The sequence below is a fragment of the Acipenser ruthenus genome, chromosome 16 (assembly GCF_902713425.1).
Source record: "Acipenser ruthenus chromosome 16, fAciRut3.2 maternal haplotype, whole genome shotgun sequence".
In the NCBI taxonomy this organism is placed as follows: Eukaryota; Metazoa; Chordata; class Actinopteri; order Acipenseriformes; family Acipenseridae; genus Acipenser; species Acipenser ruthenus.
The window spans coordinates 29,205,210-29,226,724 of record NC_081204.1 but is presented as its reverse complement, the minus strand read 5'-3'; positions in this window follow the sequence as shown (position 1 = coordinate 29,226,724).

The window sequence follows — 21,515 nt, the reverse complement described above, 5'->3', positions numbered from 1 at the left end:
AACCTCTGACCTCCGTGTGCAGAACCGTGGTCAGGTTTTCATTCCAATGAGAAAACTAAAGGAAACCAAAACCTCATACCACCCTGTGTGGAACCGGGATTGGGGTTTGATTATTATTTGTAGAAAACAGGGATTAGTTTAGGGATTTTAAATCCCACAGTGTCTGTGTCAGCATGACCTTCCTGGGTAGCTGGAGTAGCGCTTTTGTTACTAGCTTGTTTTCAGAGTGTTTTGATTTGCTGTTTGTGTATATTCTGTTCTGTTTATGTTGTGTGTAAATAAGTCCTGGGTGCCTATGAGGCGTTTCAACATCAATTTCCTGTGTCTCTCCCCCTCTGTCAGTGGATTATCTTTTTACACTTTTTACACTAACAAATGCAATTACTCATTTCCTATGTCTGACTATTGAACAAATATGATTTTTTTTATAACTTTTCAAATTAGACAAATGTTTTTAATGGGGTCTCACAACTCCCATAGTTCATGCTTCTTAATTACACCCATACTTTGAGAATGTGATTCCACTTTGGTCAAAATGGAGCCCATAGCTGCTGCCTGGGCCCTGCCTCCATCCCTGATTTCATATTCAGTCTACAACTGCCTGACAATGGCACTCTGGCCTGCACTGAGAGAGATGACTGAAGTCCATGCACTGAGGGCTGCCTAATTCAGCCCTAGTTACTGGGCTCTTGAATAAAGTGCTGGCTTTGATGCAAGGCAGGTAGCCTTTCTTTCCACCCATTGTGAGGGGTAATTATATACGAAACTCATTAGGATATTGTCCTCATTATAGCGTGCACAATGAAAATGGACTGTCTTCTGAACATGGAGTTATTACTAAGTATTCTGTTTGAACTCAGAGATGAGGGGTTTAAATGTCCAACTACGAATGCATGCCCCGGATCGGAAGTTTAACATCATGACCCGTGTGCCTACTCCCCCCAGAAACAAAGGGCTTGAGCTCTGCATGGGATTTCAAAGAGCAGAGTAGACCAGAGCTTTAGACACATTATTTATTTATTTAGTTAGTTATTTAATAAGAAACACCAGGATTCTCTCAGGATTCTGGTTTGCAGTTTAATTTCCACCATCCAATTTGTTTAATTTTTTTCTAAACATTATTAAATGACCTCTATTTATCAAAGTGGTTTACTTCAGGGTACAATTTGTACATTTTCAGTGAAAGGAAAACACATCACTAATGTTACAATACCAATAATAACAACTTCGATGACTAGGAACCCATGCAGTTTTTAATGCTATTCTACACATCCCTGTTAGCTGCTCAAAGCTTGAATTGGTGACTATAGTAAGAATGCATACAAGCTTTCTATACTGTATAGCCAGTCCCTTCAATTGTTCTTAATTGACAATCTGTTGTCTATTCAAGAAGCCACCATTTCTGGAACATAACACACAACCTTGTTCCATATATAGGTTTTGCTGCTAAATATGAGGCGGGTAGTGTACTCAGGTTAATGTATTCTATAAATCATAGTATGGTGTATTTACACAAGAACATTATACAAGAGATGTAACTTAAGACAGCTTAGTCGTGCACATTATACACAGCATGCAGTATATTCCTATCTAAAAGCAACAAGGCAATACAAAAGTTACACACCCTGTCACCATAGCTTTACAATCATGTTCTGGAGAATATATTTTAACTTGATAATAATTGTCACACGTTTTAATACAAATGATGAAAGTTTGATGAAAAAGCATTTATCTCTTCCCTATTCTGCAATGATTCATAGTCATTCAGGGCATAAAGGCTAATACATTCATTAGTGTCTTCATTATAACATAAGTTTCTATAAGTATTTTTTTTTTGCATTTCTTTTATTTCTCAAGATTATACTTTCATTATGCTGTTTATTTCTGTGACATCTGCAACCAATTTTATCAGCTAGAGAGGTGATTACTAAAAAATGCCATCAAGAGCAGGTAGGGCCGGATTAACCCATCACGGGGCCTTAGGCAAATATACAATTCTGAGCCCCTATCTTCTTATATGAATAACAATAAATATACCATTATATATATGTATATATTAGCTTAACTCACGTTCCACCAATCTTCAAAGGGTATGGTTTTCGTTTTTTAAGATATTAGACATGGTTTTGATAGTGCCAAATTCTAGTTATTAATTATGACGAAAGTTCCACGCATGCTCTGAACTAAACGACTGACCGAATCTGACAGAAACAGTTTAATTGAAGGCGGTGTGCTAAATACATTTCAAAATAAATTCGGAAAAACCTAAAGACTACGTCAAATCCCATAGCGGAGCTTAATAATCTCCTTTTCTGATTTACTGAATAAAAATACAGCAGTTCGAATACAGACAAGAGCATATGTTGATTGTTATCCATTTTAAAAAAGGCGATACTTCTATATAGGAGGGTGCTTAAACTTTTGTCCCCTAGCTGTAGGTCCCCTATAGTCCACAAAAATATATATTAAAAAAACAAACATACCTGTACATTGTCGTGTAATCAAATCCGGGTTGCCAACCTTGCAATTTTGTTTTTACAGATTTACAGTGGCCTATTTTTTTTACTGGCACTGTGTTTTTTTTACCAACAGAATTAAAAAGAAAATAGAAAAAATAAAATACATTATAAAATAGGCTAGTTTTGTGTACTTACATTTCTTTAGGTCTTATTTACTTCTTATGTCATACATGGACACATTTGCAGACTGGATCATCTTGACGCTTCTTCGATACCATGTGTTACCATGGTTACCACTGTACGTATTGCGTCATTTCAGTTATCTACACAGATTTGTATATTTCGTGGGGACAACTTGGCTTGCTTCCATTACTATGCTGTTTAAGTACCGTGCTGACACGGAAATAGTAATCGTGGAAACAAGGTAAAAGTGTTTCAAATTGGTCATGTGCAATGGATGAAAAAACTTTGAACGTTGTATAAACCTGGATATATCATGAAGAGCTGTTTTAAACACAATCTATTTAATAAGGGAAAGTGGGAGACAGAGTGTTCACCTTTATTGGGTTTTTTTTCTGAACTTTTTCCAGGAACCAGTTTACAACTGTATGAATTTGATGGTGGTTTCAGGATCTAACCTAAAGTACTGCCCTTTGAGAGCTAAGTTGAGTCAACCAAAGTCTTATTCAAGGCCTCCAATAGTGACAAACAAACCCAGTAAGCAACACCACATAGCTCTCCAAAGAACCTTATTTATCAAAGATATGTGGTCAGCAGTTACCAAATGGCATTGCCTTATATTTATTTGTGACTCAGGGTTAAATACTGTGCAATTGCAAAAGGGAGAGAGCCGAGCGAAGGAGAAGTAATAGAAATAGAAATAAATTGCTGTAGTCAAGGTAGAAATAATAAGGCTTCACTATACATGCATTCGAAAACAATCTGAATAAACAAGGCTTTGAAATGCTAGAAATAAATATTACGGTTTGAACTGATATAAATATGTGGATGTTGTATGGATAATTCCAGGGCTTGTCACAGGCTGAAGGCATCTGTCCAGGAGTGGCTCTAAATTGGCTGCAGTGCTGTACAACCTCATTAATACAGGGCCCTAGGGAAGGAGACAATCAGTATCCCTTCTTGGATTTGGTTGTGACTCGATTGATGTTAAACGTTAAGCACTCCAGCCGCCCAGAGTCTGTTGCCTGTTTTGCAAAATTAAAAGTATCATATGGATGAAAGCTGTTTTGAAAAAGAGATGGGGATTTTATAACTGTTTTATTTATTATTCATGTTTACAGGATTGTCCTTGTCAACGGTTTGGCTGGAACAAGGAGCATTTCAGCTCAGTTTTTATTCATTATAATTGGTCCCTAAAAACGCATCAGATATCAGAAGGGATTTTTATAGTACCCTGCAGTTCTATTGAATTATCCTTTTAAACTGCAAAAAAAGCCTGAAGAATAAATAAGGATAATTTAATTGTATAGACTTCTGAGCAAAATATCAACTTTAATCAGGGTAGATTCAGCAAATTAGCTAAATTGAGTTGAAAGTGTCAATCAACATAGCATACAGATTTAGAGATGAATAAGCATGTTAACTGACATTTTCAGCTCAGCAGAGTCAAGTTTTCTATTTCTTTTCAAGAAAAGGAAAAATGATTATGCTATGAATGTATGAACAAGAAAGAGAATCTGGGAAACTTCCAGTGAAACTAAATAACCGGGTTGAATGTATGTTTTTAAATAACTGGCATATCATGCAAAACCTGTATACATCCAGGTGATTTATTGAATAGTATTGATATCCAGATAAAGCGATTTAAAAAAAAAATCCATACTAAAGTAGCAGAAATGAGGAAGATTTAAATAAAAATTCTCATAAAGTGAACAGTTGTCATGCAAAATTAAGTAATGCTATGAAGTAAATGAACAGGAAGGTACTGGTACTGAAATCAGGGAAACTGATTCAAAGACGCAAGAAAATTGACCATAAATCAGTCAGTTCAGGTCATCCTGCATTGAATTAAGCAAACATATTCACACAGGCACCCACAGCCACCTACATTAACATCTTACATTTAGATTTTCCTTTTAACTTAATTATTTTAAAAAGATTGTGCTGCAGGTTTTCTTATTAAGCCTCCACACAATTTAAGACTTGATGAAAATAGTTTTAGAATAACCTTTTAATATTAATAAGGAGTGCCTGATAATTAAGACTCATTAAGCAATAATTAAACAACCCAAACTTTTAATGAGGGTGTTTAGGGAGAAAGCTCAATAAAAGGGTGTCATTATCAATCCCATATTTACTGGAAGATCTTTATCAGTTATTAATTATTATGAATTATTAATTAAACATATTTAAGTGTACTCTGAGTTTGAATCACTGGAGGAATATGAAGGTCAAATAAAATGGGTTTCCACATGAAGTATATAATGATAAAAGAAAACGAAAATTAGCTATAATTGGTTTAAAATGTCTAAAAGTAAAGGGCCTTATGCCCTGCAGTTGAATTCACATTTCTTTCAGTGTCTTTGAGTTGTCAAGTGAACAACTTCACAATTAAACACCAGGGTTCTGCATTTTGTCGTATTTTTGTTATTAAGCACAGGTGTTTCCAACTCTTAGCCAAGGTTTTTTTTTGTTTGTTTTTCTATTAGCTTGACAAAAAATAATCAAGCTAGTGCTCCTGCCTGTTAAGTGCTGAAGCACAAACACATACATCCACTCTCCAAGAAAGCACACCAGGTGATGTGGAGGGTTTGGGAACAAGAATGCACATCAGGTGAACAAGAATGTTTAGAAAAGAAATGTTGGGGAAAATACCAGGCCTTTCTGCCCTTCAAGAACTGTCTTTTACTGGAGAACAATTTGCCCCAGGGCGATATCGGCCTTTTTCTTGAATGACGTTTTCACTGCTAAAACCTCACTGTGTAAAAAAAAACACACACACACACACATGAGTTACTTTAGGAAGTTATGTTGAGGGAAATTAACCTATTATGCCTAGAACAAAGAAGGATCAGGGGGACTTGATTGAAGTCTTAAAATCCTAAAAGATGTTGACAAAAGTAATCTTAACTAATTCTTTAAAATGGATATTAGGTGGAGATGGACTTTGGTGACACAGATTGGTGAGGGTATATAATGATGCTGAATCATGATAATAATCTTTATATAGCACCTTTCATAGTGGACCACTATCACAAAGGGTGTGTGAACTATGCATCAGCTGCAGAGTCACTTACAACAACATTTCACCCAAAAGACAGAGCACAAAGAGGCTAAGTGACTTGTTCAGGGTCACACAATGAGTGAGCTGGGATTTGAACTAGGGACCTCCTGGTTACAAACCCATTTATTTAACCACTGGACCACATTTTTAATCAACTGGGTGAGGATAATGTTCTTGTGTTTTTTTATGTACAGCATTACAGTATTCACAGGTTTGGTGCAGTAACATTCACCAGATACCTCAAGTTACCCCACAAAATGTTTTTATAATCAAGATGTCAAAGTGCATTTCCATTGTAGTGTGGAGTGCCTACAGTAACTATAGTCCCATCACACCCTGCTGTTTACTACAACTGTTATTCATTAAGGTTAAACTCTTCTCCTCGTTCTAATGGTGCTGCCCTAAAAGATGTTCTGGCTGAACGAGCACAAGGGCTGAATAGAATGCTAAAACATGGTGAAGTTTGTAAATTCACAGCATTTGTTGCAGGAAACTTTCAGAAGATTTGAAGATCTGGTCTAAATCATCAATCCACTTCAGTGTATTTTTAGAAACACAACGTTATTTATTAAAACAGAAATGTGCTTAACTCTCCATTATTATTCAATGCATTGCACACCACCCTCACCAACAAACTACAGTCCAATAAACCCATTTGAGGGAGGGGGCAGAACAATACAGTGCAGAATATTTCCAAAAGATTGGAACACCTACCAAACAGCATGTTTTCCTGATTGGGTGTTTTCTTTTAATAGCATGCACTGTGTACAATACTGAGAGCACAGCAGTGCAAGGTAGCTTCAGCCACTATAGACAAGACAGCTGGCACCCACCAGCATATTACACATTCAAACTAAATACTAGAAAACTATCAGATGTTTCAACAGCAAGCTTTCTGCTGTTGAACTCAGAAGAACTGTTTAAGGAATGTTCTGAGGACTATTTTTTTAAGTCAATTTTGTTTAATAAAATACATTTTACAGTTCATGAAACAGTGAGAGGGTATTAGTTTATTCTCACTTGCGAGAATGTTCAGAATACTATGTTCACCGGTGCTAGCTCAGTACCTATAGCTGATAGCCTGGTTGCTTTCTAATGAAATCTGAACCAATGTTTCTAACAAAAAGAACAACAAAAGGAATACTAAAGCGAGAACAGTATCCAGAGATACATTGTTCTCATGAAATAGTAATAAAACACATATTTTAGTTTTCTATAGTTCCACAGAGGTGAGAAAATAAACCTGAGCTAAGAATTATTTAAGGAACAGGGCATATGTTCTATCCAGATGTTTAAAGGAATTGAATATCATATACAATTTTTATAGTGTGAAAAAAATCAATGACCTGTTGAAGTCAAAACCTACTGTCAGTGGAGGGTTTGAAGTGAAAGGATAGGCAACTTATAGACAAAGGTGCATTGGGACATCTGGAGCCTAGAACAGTGCAAAGCTACCCCTCCTGTTACCTGTTAGCAAACCTCACAACTCCACCTCCACTTTAACTTTACCAGTGACAGACATTATGTTGTATTCATAACATAACCTTCATCAAGGCTACATAAAACTATAGAAGATAAATATATTAAATGAAACCAACAATTGAAGTAAATTAAGCTATCACTGCTACTGCCTTACATGGTTTACTCCATAAACATTGTCTCCTTCTTTTTGTCATTCATTTTAATAAAATATTTATTTCAGACTTTAATTATGAGAAGGTCTGTGAGTGAATTATAACCCTAAGTGCAAGCACATGATAAGTCCTACTTTTTTTCTGAAACCAAGTACAACCAGACCTTTCTGACAGGCTGTGATGTTTATTTACATTCTTGCTCTGCTCTTGTAAACTGTTATGCCTGCTGTCTTATCTGGGCCTCATTGCAGAGAATGTTATTTACAAATATGTTTGAGGTTCTTTTTTTTCCAGTTATTGTGAATTGTATTTACACATGTCAAGAAATGACATGAAAAACAATCCCTGCACTCCCGGGAATAGATTTTCACAGAAGCACCATGATTGGTTACCCGCCAGTGGAATATTAATTGAATTTCTGAGAATGGCTTTGATAGCATTTCATCACGGTGCATGAGATGGGTCACCTAGAGTGGACAGAATATTAAATAGCATCTTTTAGAAAAAAAAAACAAAACATTTAAACAACGGTTAAGATATGTATTTTCTAAGGTTCAATTCTGGATAAATGTAAGGCCAGTGTTTATTATAATTCATTATTCCACATGTCTCTTAACTGACATTTAGTTTTTGATTTTACAGCTCACAAGAAAACAGCCTGATACCATAAGAGACAGGGTCAGCTATGCATATTAACCTTAATGACAACTAGCTGTGTCGGAACCAGGGCATGTCTAATAAACTGTGGAGCAACTGAGCAGGCCCTCAGTCTGATGACACCGCCACCTGGTTACCATGGTTACCGAGTCAGAGCTTAATCAGAGTGGACTAATGCAGGGGCTGCTGGAGAAGATGAGACTGATAAAAGTATTCCTTCACAATCAGGTCATTTTACTGTCCTAAAAAGTCTTGCTCTTTGCTGTTTCTTTCCTACATGTGCTCATGCTTGCTGATTTTAAAAGGATTACTGTATGGTGGTGCAGTCTATATCTCATGGAGAATTGACAAAATTACTGTAGCATGTGTCCCAAGAAAAAAGCTAGCGTAAGACACATGCAAAATTAATGTGTAGGATATTCTTAAACCCTCTTCAGCTACTGTGTCTCTTTTACTACCCTATAGGTATCAGTGGTATCTCTCACACACACACACACAAATTAAACATGCAAAATTTACCCAGGACTTACAGCAAGTATTGTGGTTGTGCTGTATGTGCGCCAGTGTAAATTCACAACTTGCCTCATTACTTGCTTGAGTTTTCCCCATAATTAGTCTTTTATTTCAACAGTAGAACTCATTATTATTTATTATTATTTATTTCTTAGCAGACGCCCTTACCCAGAGCGACTTACAGTTGTATACAAAAAATACATATCAAGAATTACAGTACAATTAAGAGCAAGATACAAAATACAATGACTTCAGTCCTAACAAGAGCAAATACAAAACACAGTATGATTTGATATCAGGGCAGTTCAAGAGCAGATAACAGTGCTGATAGTTACATCAGGGTTAGATACGAGTGCAGGTGAAATACAAAATACTCCAGATTGAGTTAAGTGCAGGATTAAATACAGTAAAATAGTTAGCAGATAAGTTAAAGTGCATTAAAGGCAGAGTGCTATATAGTCCAGAAGGGAAGAGTTGAGTTTTACAGGTGTTGTCTGAAGAGGTGTGTCTTGAGGTGGCGCCGGAAGGTGGTCAGGGACTGGGCATGCATGAGAGCATGACGATTTAACCCAACTCTTTTAGAAAAGGTTATAGAAAAATATAACTGTGGTACCATATGGCTCAGTGACACTGTTGAACTGCAATGAATTACCATTGTTTAATAATGTATACCATTGGTAGTGGAATGTCAAAATGTGCTACTAGTGCTTTTAGTGCAGTACGGGACCATTGATTTGCTATTGTAGTGCCATGGAAGATCATTTGGTAAGGGGTAGTCTTTAATGTGAAATGGCATTCTTCAGTAAAACATTGTGCTAAAATTTGGATAACTGTTTTTACACAATTTAAATATGGTATACTGCGTAAATATTTAAACTTAGGCTAACAGTAATTTTGTTTTTTGTGGAAATGGTATACATTTACTGTTGGGTTGCTTGTTGTCTGATAACTCATCTCTTTACTGAAGTCATTAGATATTCCACTTATACCAAAGTACAATAGGGGAGCCTTAATATCAGTTGAATTTTTAAACATTCTCTGTGTGTATTTGTTTTTCTCTCACAAAAGAGTGCTGCTGCCTTGATCTTAGAGAAATAAAACTGGAAGTTATTGTAGTGTTGTCATTAATAAATAAAACATACAAGCCTTGAACAAAAGTATTGGCACCAGCAAAACAACAACAACAACAAAAGCAATCAGGGAAATGTCAGAGCGGCACAGCTGCTTCCTATAGTGATCAGGGCTTGTTTTACTATCCTCTACTGGTAATACTTTTCAAAGCTTGCAATACATTTCATTAGATCGTGAATCTGGGGACATATCCATAGCCTCGAACAAGGTTTCTTTCGATTAAGAAATGACAATTTAGTATCCCTTACAAATCCCTCCACAGACTGGTAAGGTAAAGCTGTGAGTAGGCAGCGTGGACCAGTGGTTAAATATAAGGAAGAGGAGCTGGGATATGTGGATTCTGGATGCAATCACATGCATGGATTTTTGATCTTTAGCACATTAAGTCTATTTCATTTTAAAAATAAGAAGAAAGACACCTAGCCATCTTATCATTTTTTTTTTAATTACATGGTTGTCAGGTGTAGAAATTGCATGTTATAATTTTGTTTAACATTGCATCATGAATAAGCCCATGATTCAACTCCTTTGCCTCAAGGAATTCACTCAGGCACGGAAACATTTTACAGTTTCCGTTCTCAAACTGGTCTTTCCACAGCATAAGTTTTTTGCGAAATGCAAATGCTTTGTCACTCAGAAGCAGAATATTGCTATTCCGTCCTTGAAGTGAGATTGTTGAGTTTGTCAAAGATGTCAGCCAGGTAGCACAGTACGAGAAGCCATTTTTCATTCAGAGAGTGTGCTGCAAGTGTGGGGTCCAACAGAAAAAAGTGAAGTTCATCTACAGCTGAACAATGCGCTTCAGTATTTTCCGTGGGGCAAGCATTGCACCTCTGTGTGGAACAGGAGCTAGTAATATCCCATTTCATCACACAGAATGGTAAAGAGCATGCTATTCCATGCTTTTGCTTTTACGAAGTTCACAACACTAACGGCATCTTGTAGCCCTTTGTTGGCTGCAATTTTTTGTAGTGAGTGCTTCCCTGGGTATGATACACAATATAACTATGCATAATAACATTCTAATTATGTGCAAGTACACATGTATTTACTAAGTGATTTCTATGTAAATACACAGTAATTGTTACCAATGAAATATGAAATTGTCTTCTGAAATATATTGAAAATGCAACAGTGCAAAAGTATAAACTTTTGTACAGCTGTGGAAATTAAAGATCTGTTAGAATTTTTTTTATATATATATATAAATTCCATTTTTAATAATTTCTGGCAATGAATTATTCATCAGCGTTTCATTTGTAATACACAGTCTCCATCAAATTGGACAATGCATGCAAGAACAATTTGAAAATATGAAACTTACACTTCAAAAATAACCTGGAGCTTTATCCTATTAATCGTTCATTTGCACAGCAGTATTAATGTTTTTGGAGACACAGCAGTCTAATATTTCATCTTTAAAAGAAAAGCAATATACAGTAGGCTATTTAAAAAGAATAAAAGCTTGTATTTAATTCTTGCTGAAAGGGAAAGTTTTTACAGCGTATGACTGCCCTTATAAAAATGTACCATGCTGAAAGCATATGTAGTAAATCATAGTGAAAGAATGGTAAAGCAGATGCAAGAATTATATTGCTTATAATGGTGATATACCATTGTAAGCAATATAATGCAAAATTGCTGGTATCATACAAATTCACCTTGGTAAAAATTTTATACAGATGTATATGATTTGTGTTAACATGTAAAGAAAAATATTTAGTTTGGTTCTCTTCCTAATAAGGGTATAATATTTATCAGATGTGTTAAAACTAAATAAAAAAAAACTGTAATGAAAAAAATCACTGCTACTAAATACCCCTTTTCTTCTAAACATAAAATGATTACTCCATTGCCCGTCTTCCTCCTCCGTTCTGGGAAAGATGTTATCGGATCAACCAGTTTGTGTTCTTTTTTAAGGCCTACTTTCATTAAGGTTCATTTGGGATGCAAATGCATCACCTGCTTCCAGTGTTAAAAACCATTTACTGCAGGTTTCACAGGCCTTGATTAGCACTAATTTTGGGCTGCCTTTCATACAGTGACATTAGGTAGTCCTAGATTAGAGCTAATTGGAGTCTGTGAATTAAGCCGATAAATGAACAAGTAAACAAAGCCAACCTTAAAGTTCGGCCTACAAAGACACTGAGTGTAAGCCAACATTTTTCAGAAAGTACGCCTGAGCTACAATATGAAATTCAGTTCAAAACACAATTTTTTTCTACTGTATATTGTGTTATTTTTTATTAAATATCAAGATTATGAAATATAAAGAGTTGTCACGCATGAAAGAATGACACCCTCTGACCAGCTTATAAAATGACATTGTTCACGGCACAACTAGCGCACATGCTACAGTAAAAAGAAAAAAGAAAACGGTTGTCATGACAACCGAGATAATTGCGACCCACCTTTTTGCTTTATTCTTCGGTGGCAGATGAAAGACGAGGAACTGATTCCCCACACAGGCTAATAAATATGGGCATCACTTGAGTTAAATTGGGAGCTTTTTTTTTTTTTTTGATGACTGAAATCATTGGAGAGTTGATTGTGGATTTTCTTACTTTGTGGGCAAAGCTGCAATTAGTAATCCTGGGTCCTGCATGTGAGCATGTCAGGTTCTGGTAGATAAAATTAGGCTGTCATGTTCCTAATCACTACACAACCAAGTGGTTAAGAGGTTCTTTGAAAATGAAACAGAATAATAATTTGATAAAAGAAGAAAAACACCAGACCTCCACCTCTCCAAGGAGAAGTAGCAGGGGAGGTCTCTATGACTTTGAGTTTAACTTAATGCAGTGAGGGTGGGCTGAGTTTAACTTAGCATTGGGTTGGGCTGGGCAGCCCAACCCCTTTTCATTTTTATTATTCAAATTGATTTGATTTTATACACTGTAGTAAATGTTGTTATGAAGCTGTAGGGCCTACTGACTGACTCAGCAATTCAAATAAACAAAAGCTTTTTTTTAACCAAAAAAGATATTGTGTACAACGAACACATACAAGCAGCACATTACAATAAATACAATGAGATTAATAAATTTGTTCATATAAACCAAAATCACATACTTTTTTTTACCGTGTTATTATTATAAATATAGCAGATACCAAATACCAACACTATTGTTACCATAATAAATATAACTAAAATGAATTAACTTAATAAATACCCACCCATCACAATGCATAATGTATTACAAAGCTATAAACATTACCATTGTATTAACAATAAAAATTACATAGCTGCAGTTCATGACTCAGACTTGTCTTTGTTTTAACCAAATTTTTAATTTAGTTGTCAAACTGTTATAGTCATAAGAACCTTTTATATCATCTGATATTAAATTACAAAACATGGTACCCTTAATTGAGAGGACTGTCTGGGCAAACTTAATATGTCGTCTTGGAACTATGCAATCACCTCTTATAGTTGCTCTAGTAATTCTAGCGTTATTACCTGAGCAGAGTTTTATAAACTCTTTTAATGGTGGGGGAGCTAAATCCTTCAAAGACTTAAGAAAGCATCTCATTCAATGGGCCTCAGTTTCAAAGACTTTATTCCAGCCTTTAAATAACTACTGTTTTTTTTTTTTTTTTTAACAAATACATTATTGTGTTATGTTACAAGTAACAAGTAACAAATCAAACAGAAACTGTTTTAGAGACCTTGGCTTATATAACATAGTTGGTTCTAGTTTTGTAAAATGACCTGGCGTTAAGGCTGGAGTAAACATTTCGAGGATGTGCCTTCATATGTCACTGCTTGGTTTACATTGCGGTTGTATGCAGTTGTTCGAGTGTCTGTTGCCGTGGTTTATTGGGTTACTAGGACATGCATTTAAAAAATATATGAGCCCCCACACCCCTCTGGTTTGATCATTTAAATATGAATAACTATATATATATATATATATATATATATATATATATATATATATATATATATATATATATAGTGCATGTCTTGAGGTTTCTTTGGTCTGTGAAAGTATGTTAATCACCAGCCTGGGATCAACCTAGTAAAATCATTTAAACCGCAGAAGCAGTTTGATGGCCTGCTGTTTAGGTAAATTGAAAATAACCCCCATCATGTAACAGGTAACAATATCTAAAAATATCTTTGTGCCTGTGTCCTGTCTCCATTATTTTGAACTGCCCTTCAGGACTGCAACTATATGCATGTTCACAAAAGGCAAAGTTCGAGAAAAGTACCAAAGTTCAGTGTGAAGGGGGACGGGGGGAGCGAGGGTTGCATCTTCTTCCCTATTGCTTCGCACTGTCCCATTGTTATCTGCATTTCTGGTGTTCTGTTCACAGAGTGAATTTGCAGCATTATTTTATGAAATCCCTCAAGGACAGCTCTCCTAATAACAGCATACCGTTCCATTAAAAAGCAGGTTGGCTTTTGAATTGATATTGAGATTCATTAGCGGTATTCTTGTTGAATTCAGATTTCTGTTTCCCGAGGGGACAGGTTCGCCGTTCCTGGCTCCAGTCGCGTCACGTTCATTCTGGAAATGAAAAAGCAGTACCTTCCTCTGTGTCACAGTCTGCCTCAGAGGGATATTTTATCAGCATTTTCTATTAACCTTTTGTAGTGTTTGTGTTCTGGGAATGTCTTCTCAAGTGGAAAACCAATGTAGCATGTATGTCCTGTATGTTGTCTTTTATTAACTATAGGAAACTGTCCCCTTTTTTATACAACAAAGGTTGGACAAAATCACCTGTGATAAATAACATATATGTTTTTTGTGTAGATGAGCTGTATACTCTATAATAATGCAAATAACACTGACATATATTCTACTTACTAAAAAGAAACATAATGTTAAATTAGACCAGCGTTTCAACGTGGAGTCTTATAATGATATTGATAAATCTTATATTGATTTTGGCTGTTACCCCAACACCATATTGACAGTGTTTCTGTATATACTTTGTGTCACTAAATGGAAAACAAAAGGTTCATGGAAACATTCATCTTCAACTTCAATTGACCATATTCCATAAAAGGCAAAACAAAAAGAAAAACAATATCTATTATCCATAACGTTTTAAAAAAAATAAATTGACAGATGTTACAAGTTTAAAACAAATCAACGCAGATCATTTTAGTTCACTATCAATTTGATTAATCCTAAAAATGATTAACTGTTATTGTTATTTATTTATTTTTTACCTTCTAGAAAGCCCCTGAGATGTGAATTACACAGCCATTACTTTTTAAATACATAATTAATCCTTTAAAAAAAAAAAGCAGCTTTTCTCGATTGGACAGATGTTTAGAGCACAATAAGTGGGTCAGGATGAAAACATCAGCTTTTAATCTCGTAAACTGTTAATACCAAGGGCAAATGGTGCTATAATTTAAAATGTTCCGCCAACAAAAAGACCTGAAGGAGCAATCAGAGTCTGACAAATTTAGAAGCAGGGTGTTGCCGACCACTTCAAAGCAAGAGGAGACAGGTGACTGATGAATAGCTTATTCAACCTTTTACATTCCAGCCATATTCTCACATGGCTGAGAATTTTGCCAAACCGGGATTTAAACCATTCAAATCCTACCAACAATCGCCATCTCACATGCATTGGCACACACAATACAATATGTACATAATATGCAGGGATGTATTTTTTTTAATTTATTTTTGGTTTGTTTTAGTAAAGTTAACTGTTTAGGGCATGCTTATCTTGGTAAAGGGAGTTTTGAGAAAATCTGCTTTGGTTTTACATTAAACTTCAGTTTTATGCTCTTTAAATATTGTTAAGTTCTTGTCGGTTAAGATATGTCATTTAAGTAGACATGCACAAATGTCTTGGTCTTTCTTTAGTTTCAGCGCTTTATCAGCAGAGATGTACTCAGCAGTTGGTAATTGATTGATTGGGACATTTTTTAAAGAATACCCATTCTGTATCAGTACACAAACCAGACAGACAATAATAACCCAGGGTATCCTCCATCCATTTCTTCCAGTGCAGCGAATGCCTGGCTCGTCACCCTCTGCAAGGAATTGAACTGCAGCCCACTTTCCACACCTTTGTGTTATTTGTAGAATCCCAAGTAAATAAATCTCTCAGCGTCACAAACTCAGAATTTCGTGTAAATAACAAGTTACATCTGATGAAGGATAGTGTGATTTCATTAGCATAGCCGCTTGGAAGCGCTGTCTTCAGCAATCATTCACAAAATGGGCTGAAGAAAAATCCAATTTACTACACCTGCTTCATAAAAAATCGGAAAGCACTCAGCCTCAAATCTCATGGCAAATTCAAGACGATTGTTCAAAAATGTAGTCAACATCTGAAAAACTTTGATAAAAACTGTTATTTACTAAAAAAGCACCAAAGTGGAGTTAGGATGCTAAACATCATTGTAGAAAGTCTTTTAAAAGTGCTTGTCTTGGATATTAAACACATGTTAATTTACACACTTCTACATTACAACAGTGTAGTATATAAGGCAGCTGTTTAACTGCAGTAAAAAAGCATACATTTATTCAAAGTTTAGTTCGATTGTAATTTCATTTCCTGTTACACTGTAGTTTATTACTGTGCTAGTTACAGTGCAATAATGTTAACTATGATACACAGTTTTAAAACTATATCAGCTATGGAAAAAAGAGACCTGACGGAAACGTCATTCACAATGGTTGTGATCAACAGGACCAGTCTGCAGAATCTTTGGTAGAGCTTGTCTTTGTTATATGTCTACGGTGGGTGACTCGCCATGGGAATTGTTCTGCTGGGAAATCAGCATATACAGCAATTAAACAGAATTTGCCATCAATAGAAGACTTGCAAAAATGGTTATCCATTCAAATGCATTTTTCCCTAGAGACAGTTTAAATGCCAAGTTCCCAAGCAAATCTGTGAGCATGATGCTACAGACCAGAGATAAGGACAAGCACTGAAGGATTTTTAAGCTCGTCTGGTTGCATTCCATGGATTTGGGGCTTTCAAATTCAGTTCCCAGAGGTAACATTTCACTGTACACCGGTAGGAGAAGCAATGTGCATAATAGGCCACTTTCTCAAGACACCACTCCTGAGTCGAGGTTTTCAATGCAAACTAACACATTCTGTCTCCAGCATGCAATTCATGACAGTGAGTAGAAATAGCTGTGTAGTTTGTACCTGGCATGCCTTTTGTCATGATTTGAACTGATTGGATGTTGTGATTGTCTGAATGTGTGCCAGGTATAGTGTTGGATTGGGCTTTGATTAGGGAGCAGATCTACCTATCCTCAGTGCTATAAATAATGTGTTTGTGAGAGGAGTTATGGGGGGGGGGGGGGGGGAATCCTCAGCTTTTCAAACTGCATTGTACATCTTAATTAAATATAACAATATATGCCTAAACATACAATCAGCAGGCAAATATACAGGAATACAGGCTTAGGAATAATCTTTTTTATTTTACTGAAGAGCAGACTGTAGGTCAGTAGATATTTCAATTTTTTGTTTGTTTTAAGAACCCATATGTCTTTATTTGATCAAGCACTGATGATCAAATCATTTTTACATTTTTAGTTTTTTACATTTACACACACACACACACACACACACACACACACACATATATATATATATATATATATATATATATATATATATATATTTGTTTTGTTTCTCTTTCTGTGCTGCAGCTGCAGCAATTACGTATGTTTCCTTGTGTCAGACTAACATGTTCCCATTAGTAATTAGGCTGTTTTTGCTGTTATTTTTTCATCCTATTAATCAGCAGCTGTACAAACACTTTATTTCTATTTTGAAGCAATTTGCTACTATACAAGAAACAAAAGACTTGCTGTAGCTGGTTAAAAGCTAAGCTGCTGCAATAGAGGACATCAACAACAAATTAATTAGGACAGTGTATTAAACCTTTATTCAAGGGCTACTGTGTTTCATGTTTACACTTTTTGCAGCTGTTGTACTGTCTGACAGTGAGTGACAGTAGTTCATATTAGGCAATGCACCCTTGCTGATAGTGAGTTGCAGCCGGGATACATGAAAAGTGTACTATACCTGGCACAAATACCAAAATATGACTTCAGGTAATAAATAGGTGGCCTCACTACACCCCTGGTCCTATGGCTTTCCCCATGTTTGGTGGCAAACAATGTTTTGCTCTTTTGCATATTTTAAGCAACAGCAGTAAATAAGTGGTGCTTTATATAAAAAAAAAGATATATGTAACAATTATGAGGTAGTTCACGTTTACTGCTGTGAATCTATCTTTGGGATCTGATGGTAATACCAAACAAAAGTGCTTCACTGTTATTTTTTTTCTCCATCAGATCCCCTTGAAATTATACAGTTATATTCCACCACCGGTCATCTATTACTCTGTATGTAGAAGGATTCATTGGTCCAGCAAGGATGTTTCACGTCTCAAAACTAAACAGGAATATTAGAAGCATGAATACTGGAAATGAGGTTTAACACACCAGCAGATAATGGACTTGTAAAGAATTCATTGTAAGAATAAGAACATCTCCAATAGCATCTCCTCACATGCACGGACTCACATATGCTGTACATATTCTGCTAGCACCTATATAAACTGAAATTTGAAGTGACATGCTCCTGTAATTTTAGCTATTCTTTGCACATTTTTTTTTTTGTATCACAGAGCGGACCAGAATCCATCTCTTTGAATTACAGAAATTCAAGAACAAGTGCTGCTGAGCATTCTTCTAGACATCAGCCTAAGATTTGTGAAAAAGAAAAAAGTTATGTGGATATCCATAAGGCAACAACAAAACACACATACCACATCTCCAGACATTTTCTTAAAATAATATCAACTAAATTACATATTAAGAATAGCGTTTATTTTTTAGTACTTTTGTTTTTTATTTTTTAGTACTTCAGTGCTGAGGTATGGGACACGTGCAGCGCAAACGCACAAAGTTCTCTCGGCTTATTGTTCAGAAACTCTGTATGGTTTTGCAACAAGAAGCAACCCTCCCAGTACTTGGGGAATGTGAAAGAAATGCTAGCTGGATACTGAGTTTAGGTCAACCAATCAACCTTCAATAATGTACGTCTGTCGGTTGAGCAAGAAAGATTCATTGCCTTGTGTGTGCAGATGATAATAGAGGCACAGAAGGGCACACTTCAATTTCTTGAGCTGGTATCATTGGTTCTATTCCGAGTAGAGCGGGGCCGGTGGTGGCTGTTGTTTTCCAGTTCCAAATGGGAGGCACTAAGCAATTAGGACCCTGAAAGCTTTCAGAGGGCAAACTAGTAGAAATCCTCCATCGCAACACTGCAGTGGATGGATACCAAAGTTAACAACAAATAGAGATGTGATTCCAGAACAGAGAAAACTATTCCATTCTCGCCAGGGATGTTTAACAGTTTTTCAAAGGATGCGCAGCCTTGACTGTGCTGTTTAGACACCATATATACAGTATATATATAGTAACAGGACTGGCCTTATTTTGGGTTTGTGCCCCTATAAAAACGTGACCCAGAGACTTTCATTATGTAAAACAAAAATAAACAAACCTAGCTCTTACAAGCGCTTACTAAACATAAGCAGGTCAGCTAAGCTGTTTACCTGACATACAAAACATATAAACACTTTTACACAAACGTATATAAACCAAACATAGGTTTAAGCTACAGTTAGAGAGGAATACCACACTCTTTCCTTACCATTCTCTTAAAATTTAAAGAGATAGCAACTGTGGGATGATCAGTTGTGTGTCTATCCATTATTAGATGAGTTGTTTTTTGTTTTCTTTTTTTACTGTCCCACAGTGACAGTAACACAGACTATTTAAACCAAAGTGTCTTTAAGTTAATAAGCCCCAACACCATCTAGTAAATGCCTACTGTGGATTAAGTTTCCTTAAGTAATTGCATCAAAAAACACTGAATAATTCCAAAGCAAACATCATAAAAGTATAGGGCGATGATACAAAAATATAATAATAATACAATAAAAAATACTCAAATGTAATTTGAAGCTATTTACAGTTTAAATAAATCGAGGAGGGGTGAGGATTGACTCAAGGAGGGATGAGGTCTGATGTCTGACAATTGACTTAAGGAGGGGTGAGGATTGACTCAAGGAGGGGTGAGGATTAACTTGAGGAGGGGTGAGGTATGATGTCTGACGATTGACTCGAGGAGGGGTGAGGATTGACTCGAGGAAGGGTGAGGATTGACTCGAGGAGGGGTGAGGATTAACTCGAGGAGGGGTGAGGATTGACTCGAGGAGGGGTGAGGATTAATTCGTGGAGGGGTGAGGATTGACTCGAGGAGGGGTGAGGATTGACTCGAGGAGGGGTGAGGATTAACTCGAGGAGGGGTGAGATCTGATGTCTGGCGATTGACTCGAGGAGGGGTGAGGATTGACTCGAGGAGGGGTGAGGATTGACTCGAAGAGGGGTGAGGATTAACTCGAGGAGGGGTGAGGTCTGATGTCTGGCGATTGACTCGAGGAGGGGCGAGGATTGACTCGAGGAGGGGTGAGGATTGACTCGAGGAGGGGTGAGGTCTGAGGATGTCCTAAAATTGACACCGTATCAAGCACTTTGACTACACAAGGCACATTGTGCCAGTGTCAAGGAAATGGAAACACAAATGAACAAGTAATGTTGTTTTTACACAGTGTGTGGGGCTGTAATATTGTCATTCAGTACATCTGGCACCCACTGGATTCCCTGTGGTGGGTCTGTTTCAATGATCTAAACTGAGGTTGACCTAAATAACAATTCATTCCGATTTATGGTTTTCTCCAGGGGTTATTTACTATATTTGCAAAATATAATAAAAATATAGAGTTACCATATTCGGAATCTTGATTCCAGTGGATTACCCTGAAGAAACCCTCGCAGAACCATCAACGGAGCACAGCGTTACAGCGCAAGGATTTTGGAACAAATATTTTACAGCGACCATGGTACAGTTGTACACTGAAACTAATATGTGTATCTGGTACATCAGAAACAAAAATGTTACCTTTGTGGTATCATTCTACCAATGGTCCCTAAAACTGTAGCTTTCCTCTTTATATAGAACCATTGTCGTTTTAAAGCCACTGGATTGATATTGATACACTAGAACCAAGATTCAAACCTGAGCCATGCATAGTGAATTACTGTCAGCGTGTTCATTCCACTGTTCCTCCAGTCTCTTTTTGACTCTTGGTTTGTCCTGTTCTGAATATAAAATGTATGCAGATCTGTGTGAATTGCCTTCAAGTAACACACCTTCAGTTCATGTGTTTTGCAATTAGCTGGAAAAATGAAAACAAACCAAAACTAATACATATGTCTGTGTAGGTGTGTACATAAAACACAGAGCATTCACAGATACACGACCAGCAGTGTTTGTTTGGCTATCTGACTAAAGCAAGTTCCAGGTTTTATTTAATATTTTTCTATTGAAGGTTTAACTTTTCTTTTCAATTCACAGGCCTTAAGAGTGTAATGAGAAAAGCAGTGGTGTGAAATGTCCAGCATAATCTAAAGCATTGTTTCATACTATTGTATGTCAGTAAGTGGAACCTGACCTGACAGTTATTTGAAATACATGTTCACACGGTATCCAAACCCATAGCTACTGTACATATCTACAACCCATAGCTACAACTAGTTGCAATGAAATGTGGAATTATAATAGCCATGCATCGATCTCACTATTAGCTTCCCCTAGGGCTTTGTCAATCAATCTGAGTCATTTCAGTTAACCCTACTTGCTAACCAAATCTCATGGCCATCTCATCTTTTGATATTCATGAAACTGCTCTCAACCGCTGCTGGCTTCTTTAACAGCAGTGTATGTGTGCATGTACTGTATATACAGTATATACATTGTAGGCGAGTGTGCAAATATTTGAACTCATTTTTCATATTTTCACTAC